This window comes from Garra rufa, chromosome 14, assembly GCF_049309525.1.
Source record: "Garra rufa chromosome 14, GarRuf1.0, whole genome shotgun sequence".
In the NCBI taxonomy this organism is placed as follows: Eukaryota; Metazoa; Chordata; class Actinopteri; order Cypriniformes; family Cyprinidae; genus Garra; species Garra rufa.
In genome coordinates this window covers 26,338,581-26,350,907 of record NC_133374.1, presented here as the reverse complement: position 1 = coordinate 26,350,907, position 12,327 = coordinate 26,338,581, and positions in this window count along the sequence as shown.

Below are 12,327 nucleotides of genomic sequence, written 5' to 3'. Positions count from 1 at the left end.
CGAACACGGACAGCTTCTATGGGGTCACGAGCTTTTGGTTATGCGGCACCTTTTTTATGGAACGTACTTCCTGCTGAGGTTCGTAACAGTCCAAGTCTTCCAGTTTTTAAATCTCGTCTAAAAACATGTTTGTTTAGGCAGGCTTTTATGTAATTTTTATCTTGTTTGTTGTTTTGTTGGGTTTTTTATTCATTGTTGTTGTTGTATTTTTGATTTGTAAGGTGTCCTTGAGTGCCATGAAAGGCGCCTTTAAATAAAATGTATTATTATTATCTTTAAGCCTTTAAGTGAACCAAGTCAAAGGAAACAGTACTAAATGTAGGCCCTATGCACCTGTCTGGTTTTATGTGTATAATTCTATTAGGAATATGTAACGTTTTGTCTCAGATAACTCGTTAAATCCATGAAACGAAAGAGCTTGAAAGCGAAGAGTCAGTGTTCCACACATTCACTGGCTGATACATGACAACTCATCTCATATGAGAGATTAACTCTTCGCATTACAAATAAAAGTAAGAAAAAAAAATATAACAAGAAGGCAGAGCGAACTTGTCATTAGTGACAGTACCCCCCCCCCCCCCCCCCCCACTCCACGGGTGGCTCCTGAAGACCCCAAAGGACAATGACGGGGCGGCCTCAACCTTTGGGAGTTTGGATGATTTGTGTGGAAGTCCATAAACAAGGAGAGGTCTAGGATGTCAGGAGATCTTCCAATACACTTTTGTTAAAGGTGCCATTGGATGGAAAACTGTATTTACCTTGACATTGTTGAATAATAACAGTTCTGTACATGGACATGACATATTGTGAGTCTCAAACACCATCATTTCCTCCTTCTTATATAAATCTGGTGTTTGCAAAAGACTACTGAAAAATAGGGTAATCCTAACATAACACAGACTACTATGTAATAGTCGCTATCATTAATTGTTACGCCCTCAACATTTGCATAGACAAATCATCAGATGTAGGCTATTGTGAAAAAAAAAAAACAAATCGAGGAAAATGACAGATCATGGAAATAAATGTTATGTTCCAGGTTGTGCAGGAGATTTTAAGAGCAGGGATGGGTTGGTGTCTGTACCAGAAAGGCAAGGAAAACAAATAAGGCGTTCTAATAAAATACCACATAAACGGAGAGATGACTGTGTGGATGATGGCGAATGATTTACAGATCCTGAACATCACTAACAAGCATCTAAACTTGTCAAATATATGGTAAGTACTGTCTCAGTAGTATAATGTTACACAGAGCACGTGCAATCACAAAAGTGAAAGTAAAATGATTGTGTATTCAAAACGGCAGTTTCAATGACCCGTATAATATCAGCTGGAGCTCCATGATTAAATATATATTTTCCTCCATGTTAGGGCTGCACGATTAATCGCACAATGTTGTGAGGCACGTTTAGTCAATGAAGCCGGTACTTTGATTAGTAGTAAATCTCCATCACGTGCGTTCAGCATGTGCATTCAGCGTTCGGCAATTAATACACAGAGGCATAAATCAATGCGATTTTGAGCGTGATTTGGCGTAGCTTGTCAGTGATTTACGTCTCTGTGTATTAATTGCCGCTCCAGCTGAACGCACGTGATGGAGATTTACTACTAATCAAAGTAAGGCAAGGCAAGGCAAGTTTATTTATATAGCACATTTCATACACAGTGGTAATTCAAAGTGCTGTACATAAGAAGAATTAAAATCATAATATAAAAATCATCATAATAAATCACAACAATAAAAACAGAGGATTTAAGAACATTTTAAATGATTTAAAAATTGATTTAAAAATTAATTAAAACAGTAGAAATGATTATACATAAAATAATGCAATCTGTTCGGACGTAGCACAGTGCTCATTCAATAAATGCACAACTAAACAGATGAGTTTTGAGTCTGCATTTAAATGTGTCTAATGTATTAGCACATCTGATCTCTTCTGGAAGCTGGTTCCAACTGTGGGCGGCATAATAGCTAAAAGCGGATTCCCCTTGTTTTGTGTGAACCCTTGATATTACTAACTGACTCGATCCTAGTGATCGGAGTTGTCTGTTGGGTTTGTATTCAGTGAGCATGTCTGCAATGTATTTAGGTCCTAGGCCATTGAGAGCTTTATAAACGAGTAGAAGTACTTTAAAATCGATCCTAAACATAACTGGAAGCCAGTGTAAGGACCTGAGGACTGGTGTGATATGCTCTGATTTTCTCGTTCTAGTCAGAATCCTGGCAGCAGCGTTCTGTATGAGCTGCAGCTGTCTAATGGTCTTCTTGGGAAGGCCAGTGAGGAGACCATTACAATAGTCCACCCTGCTGGTGATAAAGGCATGAACAAGTTTCTCCAAGTCTTGACGGGAAACAAAACATCTAATTCTTGCAATGTTTTTGAGATGATAGTATGCTGATTTAGTTACTGCTTTGACATGGCTACTGAAACTGAGGTCTGACTCCAGAATCACACCAAGATTCTTGACTTGATTTTTTGTTTTTTGACCCCTAGTGTCAAGGTACGCATTTACCTTATGAACTTCATCTTTGTTTCCAAATGCAATGACTTCCGTTTTCTCCTTGTTTAACTGAAGAAAGTTTTGGCACATCCAACTGTTAATTTCATCAATGCATTGGCAGAGGGAGTCAATGGGGCTGTAGTCATTTGGCGATAAGGCTAGGTAAATCTGGGTATCATCTGCATAGCTGTGATATGCAATTTGGTTCTTTCTCATTATTTGACTTAGTGGGAGCATATACAGGCTGAACAACAGTGGCGCTAGAAATGAGCCTTGTGGGACTCCAATGTCATGGACGTCCACTTAGACTTATGTTCTCCTATACTCACATAATAACCTCTTCCTTCTAAGTATGACCTGAACCAATTTAGAACCATCCCAGAAAGCCCGACCCAGTTTTCCAATCTATCTAGAAGAATGTTATGATCGACAGTGTCGAACGCAGCACTGAGATCTAATAGTACCAGCACTGATATTTTGCGAGCGCTTTATGAGCGCTGTCTCTGTGCTATGATGTTGTCTGAAACCAGATTGGAAATGGTCCAGGTATCCATTTGAGTTTATGTAGTGGTTCAGCTGATTAAAAACAACCTTTTCAATAATCTTGCCTATAAAAGGAAGATTTGATATTGGTCTATAGTTGCTCAGTATGTGTTATCAAGATTGCTCTTTTTCAGAAGGGCTTAACAACTGCAGTTTTCAGGGAGTTTGGAAAAGTCCCAGAAAGAAGTGAGGTGTTCACCACTTCTAAGAGATCTGCTTCTAAACAGTTTGGCACACTTTTGAAAAAAGATGTGGGAAGTGTGTCAAGGTAGCAGGTTGACGATTTAAGGTGCTGTACTATTTCTTCCAAAATGTTGCTATCGATTGCTTCAAATGCAGACATAGTGACGACTTTTTGAAATTGCGGTCGAATCTGTCTGACCTCTGCATAACTTGAGGGTGTGCTAATTGTCTTTCTGATATTTTTGATCTTCTCAGAAAAGAAGGAAGCAAACTCATTGCATTTGCTGTCGGAGAGCATTTCACTAGGGATCTGACTACGGGGGTTTGTTAGTCTCTCAACGGTAGCAAAAAGAGTCTGAGTGTTGTTTAAGTTGCTGTTTATAAGGTTCGAGAAGAATGTTTGTCTAGCTTTACCTAGTTCAACATTGAAAGCATGAAGGCTGTCTTTATAGATGCTATAGTGAATTTCAAGTTTCGTCTTCCGCCACATCCGCTCAGCCTTTCTGCATTGTCTACCGGCTTCATTGACTAAACGCGCCTCACAACATCGTGCGATTAATCGTGCAGCCCTACTCCATGTGCAAGCTACTGAAATGAGCCGCTCTGTGAAACAGCCAATCAGAGCAGAGCTCATCATTATTATTCATGAACCTTCCAAATAAGGTAATAACAGACCATTTGATTCTAGGGACAAATCCTAGGGTTGTAAATGGACCTGTAAAACCATTTCTGGAGAATTTGTGCCCTTTCCTATGCCATATACCTTCTATGTAGATATCAGAGAACAATTTAAAATATTGTATCAATGCATTCTATGGCACCTTTAAATCTAGTGTCGAATAAAAGCCAGACGAACATAACCGATTAAGCACCTTGTCAACTTCCCAAGGGATCATTTGGATATGATGCTGTATAAGGTACATACGACCGTGCAGGGGTGAAAACACATCTACAAAACGTGCCTACAACTTGGTTAAATTAGTGAGACGGAGCAAATTCTCCATGGAGAGCCGACCCAAGGTGTGAAGTTTATTTGAATTTCACAACAGCTGTTTGAAGGCTCCTCATCCTAAACCTCCCTAATGACGCCAAGCCTCTCAAAGGGTCAAATACCATAGAAAAGCTTGAATGGGGAAAACCCAGTGGAAGCTTGTGGGACAACAGAAACAACAGGGGCTCAAGCCACTTATCCCAATTTTTGGCATCCTCTCTTACGAATTTACAAACCATGGATTTCAGCGCGACCGCCACACTCTCGGCAGAAATGATACAAAACGGCACTGCTTCCAGATATTGTGCTGCATAATCCACCAGGACTAATGCAAAACAATGAATGGCCTGATCCAGCGACGTCGGGCGGTGGCACTGGACCCACTCTGATATCCTACGGGGCAGCCGTGCAATGTACTGCTCTGGCACCACCAAATCGACTACTTCCCCGACGTCATGTGTCTCGGCCATCAGCAAGTGTCCCGGAGCTGTTGGGCCACCACGTACAGGCGGCTGCTGCCTCCCAGGTCCACTGAGCGGAATAACTATCGATGCTGTTAAGTGAAGTGTCCGACCCATTGCAGAATGGCCCATCAGCAAGGGATTTTACAAGCTTCACAAGCGGAGCTGATCCAGCTGGCTGCTGCATAGTGGCATACTGACTTTCTTGTCCCAGGTTTTCCCTGACCAGGGAAACAGAGGAGGTTGGCAGCTGAGTATGCACTGGAAGGCGGTTAATCCAGTGGTGGATTGACGGAGTGAGTTCTGTGTTCTGTGCATACTTGGCCCAGGGTAGGAAACGATTCCAGTTGTGCTGGTGCTGGTCGCAGTAGGACCGCAGGTATCTCCTGGATCTTGCTTTTAGTCTGGCCGTTGGCTTGTGGGTCATATCCGGATGAGAGGCTGATGTAAATACCCAGTAGTTGGCAGAAGGAACACCAGACCTGAGATATGAACTGGGGTCCACGATCTGAAACAATATCCTCCAGTAATCGAAAATGGCAAAATACCTGATGGAACAGTGATTCAGCAGTCTCTAGTGTTGTGGGTAACTTTTTCAAGGAAATCAGCTTGCAGGCTTTTGAGAATCAATCCACAACGACCAGGATGCTGGTGTAGGATTCTGAGGGAGGAAGATTTGTAGTAAAGTCAATACCAATATAGGGCCATGGTAGATTAGCAATGGGTAATGGTACCAGTTTACCAGCGGGAAGAGGTAGAGAAATTTGTGAGATTGCACAGACTGAACAGGCTTTAACATATTGGGAGACAGCCTGGTTCATCTCTGGTCACCAGTGTTTGTTTCAGAGGGCCGAGAGGGTCCGTTGGCTTCCTGGGTGTTTTGGAGCCTGGAGATGTATGAGTCCATGAGGGCAGATGGTACATAAACCAGTCCCTCAGGACCTCCCAGAGAAGCAGGTTCAGAGCATGTGGCTTCAGCAATCTAGTCATCTAGAGACCGTTGGATGGGACTCACTATGATGGCTGGAGGGAGTATGGGTTCTGGTGCTGACAAATCCTGTTTAGGATGATGCAGGCGTGAAAGAGCATTGGCACACAGGTTATGTAACAAAAAAATCGAATCGAGTGAAGAACAACGGCCAACGTGCTGGTTGCGATGATCTGTGATTACCTCAAACTGATGTTTGGCTCTCTCCAGCCAGTGTCTACACTTCTCCAAAGCAAGTTTGATTGCCAACAGTTTACCGTTTCCGATGTCGTAATTTTGATCCGCTGGGGACAGTTTCTTGGAGAAGAAGACACATGGAGGATCACCCTGCCGCTGGGATAGTAAGGCTCCAACCCCGGTCATAGAGGTGTCTACGTCCACGATGAAGGGCAGTTAAAGATGGACTAGGGTTGGAGCAAAGCAGATTGAGCTGTTGAAAGGCTTTTATGAATAGAGGATTTCAAGACAGAGACTTAAAAGCAGCCTTTGATTTTTTTTTGCTAAGCTACATGTCCTCTTATTTTTTGTGAAATATCTGTGAAGAATATCTTTAGATCTGCTGTTTTTCCCAGTGCACATTATTTGCTGAATTCTTAAAAATCTATTCAGAATTATTAAATACCACACACCATTCAATGTGTGCTATTAAATGCACAACATTACTCCCAAATGTTTCAAAGAATGTTTAATGCCAGAGAAAAAAGAAATGTTACGGACCGTGTCATTGAGCTGCCAGCCAATGACATCAAACAACTTTGATTTTTGGTTTTATTTTGTAGAACACATGGAAACACTAAAGATGCTTTATTTTGTTATGCATTGTATGAGACACAGACTAGCATTATAACAGAACTTTCAACACTCAAATGTATTTTGATAAAACATAATAAAAGCTCTGCTGCTTTTAAGTCGTGTGTGATCATCTCTCATTAGTTCTAGTGACTTTGTTTTGCTTTTCTACAGCTTTCAGCCCCACCCTGCTTCATACTACAGCGACGTTAATAAAACTTTAGTATATTAGCTCATCTATGTACATGATTTCTTGTCGAGTCCTGTTAGATTGCATCGGCTGTGTGGGTAAAGCTGACAACTCCCATGATCTCACACTCAATCACGGCGTCATCAAACGTCTTTATTAGTCTTTATTTAAATTTGCATTTGGTTTACAATTAACAGATTTGCTTAAACTATTCAAACACTATTAAAAATAAGAATTTGAATCCTCTTCAATATTTGTGCGGTTGAGGTTAAAAATGTGTTTTATTTAACCAGTGGGTGTTAGTTGCTTGGAAAGCTACTCCTTGTTGTGAAATGACCGGTGTGCATCACCTTTCAGAAATTGGGAGTATAGCTGAATGTTTGCATTTTGATTGCATACGTAAGCGTGTAACTAACAGAATGGGCACTCTTTTCGGCACAGTCATGAAAGAAAAGCAGCAGCAAGATTTGTATACCAAAGTCTCCAGATCACATAAGAAGAAATAAAAATCTTCTATAACCCGTTAAGCAGGATTTGGGAAGAATACACCTCACTAATTGTCTAATCCGTTACTGAATCACCAAGTTGGAGTATTTCAGAAACAAAAGCCTTCCTTACATCATCTTACATTTATTCCAAAATACACCAGTAAAAATCCACACCCTCTTAAACATAGTAAATGGCATGTGTTTTTGTCCATGCATGTCACAATCTCAATACGTTCCAAAATTTGGTTTTTAAAGCTCTTGATAATTTACATATCAAAAATTAAAAAAGAGCAATGACAGTCTGAATGTAATTTAGCATGTTTCTGAAGATTAAATTATCATTTTTAATTGTTTGATATCGAGGGAAAGTCCACTTATTTCAATAATTTGTTTCAAAAAGTGAAACCTGTATGTTATATTAGTTCACTACACACAAAGTGAAAATTGTCAAGCTTTTATATGTTTCAATTTTAATGATTATGGATTAAAGATAAAAAACCCAAATCCAGTATTTCACAAAATTAGAATATCATGACAAAGTTCAACATTGTAGGCTCCCAGTGTCCCAATCTAGTCAGCTAATTAACGCAAAAGTTTCTCAGTCTAGCTTAGTAGGCTTCAGAATCATGGGGAAGACTGCTGACTTGACGATTGTGCAGAAGACCATCATTGACACCCTCCATAAGGAGAAAAAGTCTCAAAAGGCAATTGCAAAAGAAGCTCGATGCTCACAGAGCACAGTATCGAAGTATATTAACAGAGTATTAAGAGGAAGGGAAAAATATGGCCGGAAAAGGTGCACAAGTGACAGGGATGACCGTAGCCTAGAGAGGATTGTCAAGCAAGGGCGGTTCAGGAATCTAGGGGAGCTGCATAAGGAGTGGACTGAGGCTGGTGTCAAGAAGTGCATCAAGAACCACCACATACAGACGTCTGCATGACAAGCGCCTGTGCTGGGCTAAGGAGAAAAAGTACTGGTCTGTTGCCCAGTGGCCCCAAGTCCTGTTTTCAGATGAAAGCAAATTTTGCATTTCATTTAGAAATCAAGGTCCCAGAGTCTGGAGGAAGACCGGAGAGGCACAAAAGTCAAGCTGCTTAAAGTCCAGTGTGAAGTTTCCACAGTCAGTGATGGTTTGGGGAGCCATGTACTGAGTACATAATACAGTACATTAGCCTACTTTTCAGAAGTCCAACATGTGTTTAAGATCTTTTTTTGATTGGTCATATGAAATATTCTAATTTTGTGAAAAACTGGATTTTTTTTGTCTTTAATCCATAATCATCAAAATTGAAACAAATAAAGGCTTGAAATATTTAACTTTGTGTGTAGTGAACTAACATACAAGTTTCACTATTTGAAACAAATTATTGGAATAAATGGACTTTCCCTCGATGCTTTACACAATATAAAAACACAGTAATTTAAAATATATTCACGAAGAGCTAAATCAAGCCCAAAATACACAAAACACATTACAAACTACTAAAAGCATGTCTACAAATATGTTTTCAGGCGACATTTAAAAACAGACCCACATTCAGATGCTCTAATATCCATGGGCAAACTATTCCATCATTTTGAAGCCCTCACTGCAAATGCTACCCTAACTGCAAATGTTTATCAGTATCTTAAAATTGTTTAAACCTTTACAACTAGAAAAATGCAATGCCAATTTAAATTTAACAAAAGCAAACCTCTATTGCATCTTGCCGTTTTTATTTTTGATTTCACAAACCGTCTCATAATTAGTGTCCTGCTCTGCTTAGCAAACTTAGTCATGTAACAACTTATCGCTGACTTGATTTATGTATTGTGACATATTTTAGAGTGAAACAGGTTTTAAAATGTAAAAAATTATTAATTCATTGTTAAAGTAAATGTATAAATTCAAGGGTGGGGCTAAAGGAGTAGATATCTTGTTGAATGGGACCTTAAGAGTTGAAAATACATATCTCTGATTGTGGCTGTGTGTGTTTTGGGTTTTATATGACAAATAGTTACAAAAAGGGCATTTTAAAATTTTTCTTGGATGAAAATGAGGCTTTGAGGGATAAACCTACAATGGCACACACTGTGTATAAATGCCCTACATATACTTTCCATAAGTCACAGCCAACTCACACCTTATATAATTTTTAACGCATTTATAGTTAATTACAATACATTACATCATGTAACGAATAATGTATGACGAGCTGTTGAATTATTAGGAAAAAATGCACACACATGGTAGTTTTGGACCCATAAAAATATCAGATGTTAAAAAAAAAATATTTTGCCACTCTAAAATAAAAATAATAATAATAATAATAATAATAATAATAATAATAATAATAATAATAATAATAATAATAATAATAATAATAATAATAATTCAATACAACAAAAACTAATAAACTAATAAAAACTAATGTAATAAAACATTTTTAAGCTTACTGAAGGCAAATAAACCAAGTATTACTTACAAGAAAAGGATAAATATATTTATAAAAAATACAAATGAAATGGGTTTTCAGATAGGTCTAGGCTACTATAGAGAAATGGCCTACTTCAGACATTTCATAAAGTAATAAATAACTGAAGTAATAAATGTCTCAGTCAAGAGCAGTAAGTGATTTACTCTTTTTCTTTTGTTGACTGATTAACATTTATGTCGCAGTCAGCAGCAGCAGGTTTATGCTGCTGTCACTTTAGGACCTGGCGCACGGATGGCGCAACAGAAATATAACTGTTCAGGTTCATTAAAGACAAAACCGACAGCATTTACGTGAATCCAAGATGGGCATTTTGATATAATGTTTCATGTGTGTAGCAAAAACAGAACCTAAGAGCAAAGTGAAAGACTTGAGATGTGCGTTCTGTGAGCACATAAAAAGAAAACCCGTCGGCTTTTGAGTACTGGGCAAGACTTAAAAACACATGCAAATACTGAATAACACTTTTGTGATAATGCATCGAGATCCCGTTAACTGTCCATGGACTCTGAATATTTTGGGATACTTCATCTCCAACTGACACAATCACTACAAATGTCCTTTTTCACAAATAAGAGACAATTCAATCCAACGCCAACCCCAACCGATTTTTTTCAAAGTATTAATTAAATTTGAAATCCTCTGCCATCAATAAATCATTAGTCACTCGTAAAAGAGCAGTCTGCTCTAAAACCAGACTGAAATTTCTCAAAAACTTTATTCTAAATATAGCTGCAAGCAGCAATTACAGGGCCAAGCACACCAAAGGGAAAATGAGGAGCTAAGCATGGCATGGAGGACCAGACCAACTGAAACAATGAGTAAAGGAAGCAATTTTAAGATGATTTTACTCAAAATGACAGAAAAGTAATGTAGAACTGCTAGTAATATGATTTAATGGCTTATCACTTTTGACCAACAGGTGGCGCTGTCATCAAATCAATGTGGTGTGTTTAGTGTGAGTTGACAAAGGCATATGCAAAGTTCGGTGTCATTATGTCAAAGCTTTGCAGAGAAAAAGCCTCAGAGTCATTTTGACATCAAGCCTAAAATTTGTAGTAATGCTGTATGAAAACGGTTTCATCTATCAACATGAAATTAATAACTTTTTGTCAGCACATTCTGAAGACGATCTGAGTCAATTTTGGTGAAAATTTGGCCAACAGTCTAGGAAGAGTTAGAAAAAGTAGCGATATGGCGAACAGGAAGTTCGGCCAACTATGGTATAATTGATATCTATGTTGTCGGCATGACCCATTGAATAATTGGAGACCAGTTTCATTACAATAGGCTAATGCAATCTACATTTATTAGCATTTTTGGAAATGTCATAATTAATGGTTAATGAATGGTTTATTACTCTTGACCAATAGGTGGCGCTATTACCAAATTGATGTAGTGTGATCAGCGTGAGGTGACAGTGCCACATACAAAAATTGGTACAATTATGTCTAAGTTTTGCAGAGATACAGCCCAATAAGTAGTTTGGCATCTTTCCTGCAAATTCATTGATATGTTAAACGAAAACCATTTCAATATATTGACACGAAATTCATAACTTTTTGTCAGCATGGTCTGAAGATGATCTGAGTAAAATTTGGTGAAAACCAGACCAACAGTCTAGGAGAAGTTCAAAAAAGTATGTTTTCAACATTAACCAAAATGTCGGACAGGAAGTTCATCCAATTATGGCATAATTGGTATCAATGTTCTCAGCATGACCCAAGGAATATTTTGAGATCAGTTTTATTACAATAACTTTTCATTTTCATCAGAAGTTATTAGCATTTTTCAAAATTTCTCTATAGCTTTTGACCACAAGTACAACTTTTTGAGCACTGTCAGGGCATGGTGCCGAAGACACACAACATGATAAGTCAATGCATTTGTAAAATAGAAAATTTTATGACAAAATTCAAAATGGCCAACGTCCAAAATGGCCGACATGGGAAAATTGGATATGGTTGGACATTGCATGCTCTTCCGAATCTAACCAGATTTTGGCCAAACCATTGAGAAGTTATAAGCAAAAATAGCCATTTTTCATATCTTCTGACCACTAGGTGGCACTGCACTGAAACACTGTAGGTAGCCTCAGGCCATGCTTGTTATTACACACACCAAGTTTGGTCTCAATAGGCTAACCCGTTGCGGAGATATAGCCTCACATCCATTTTTGCGTGCTTTTCATAGAATTTGTTCGCGCATTATTCGAGAACAGTTTGACAAAAAATCTTGAATTCCATAAGTTTTTGTCAGCATGGTCTGAAGATGATCTCAGCCAATTTTGGTGAAAATCAGACAAATAGTCTAGGACGAGTTCAAAAAACGATTTTTGAATTTTTGTGTTCATTCGACTCAGCATTTTGATTTTGTGCCTTATGGTTCAAAAGTTATTAACAAAAAGAAAGTAAAACTTTGGACAAGTGGTGGCGCTAGAGAGTTTGAGTTAGAGACTCAAAATTGGCTATGGTGACATTTCAGACTGTCCTCTATCAGTGTGCCAAATTTCACAACTTTCCCGCAAGCAGTTCTATGGGCTGACATGGACGCAATGGCGGAAGAATAATAATAAGAAGAAGAATGCTAACGGATACAATAGGTGCCATTGCACCTTCGGTGCTTGGCCCCTAATTAACGACCTTCAACAATTGCTTGGCTACTGCCTTTTAGGTATAGAGGTATAAAGATAGGTCTATAATTATTTTCACTTG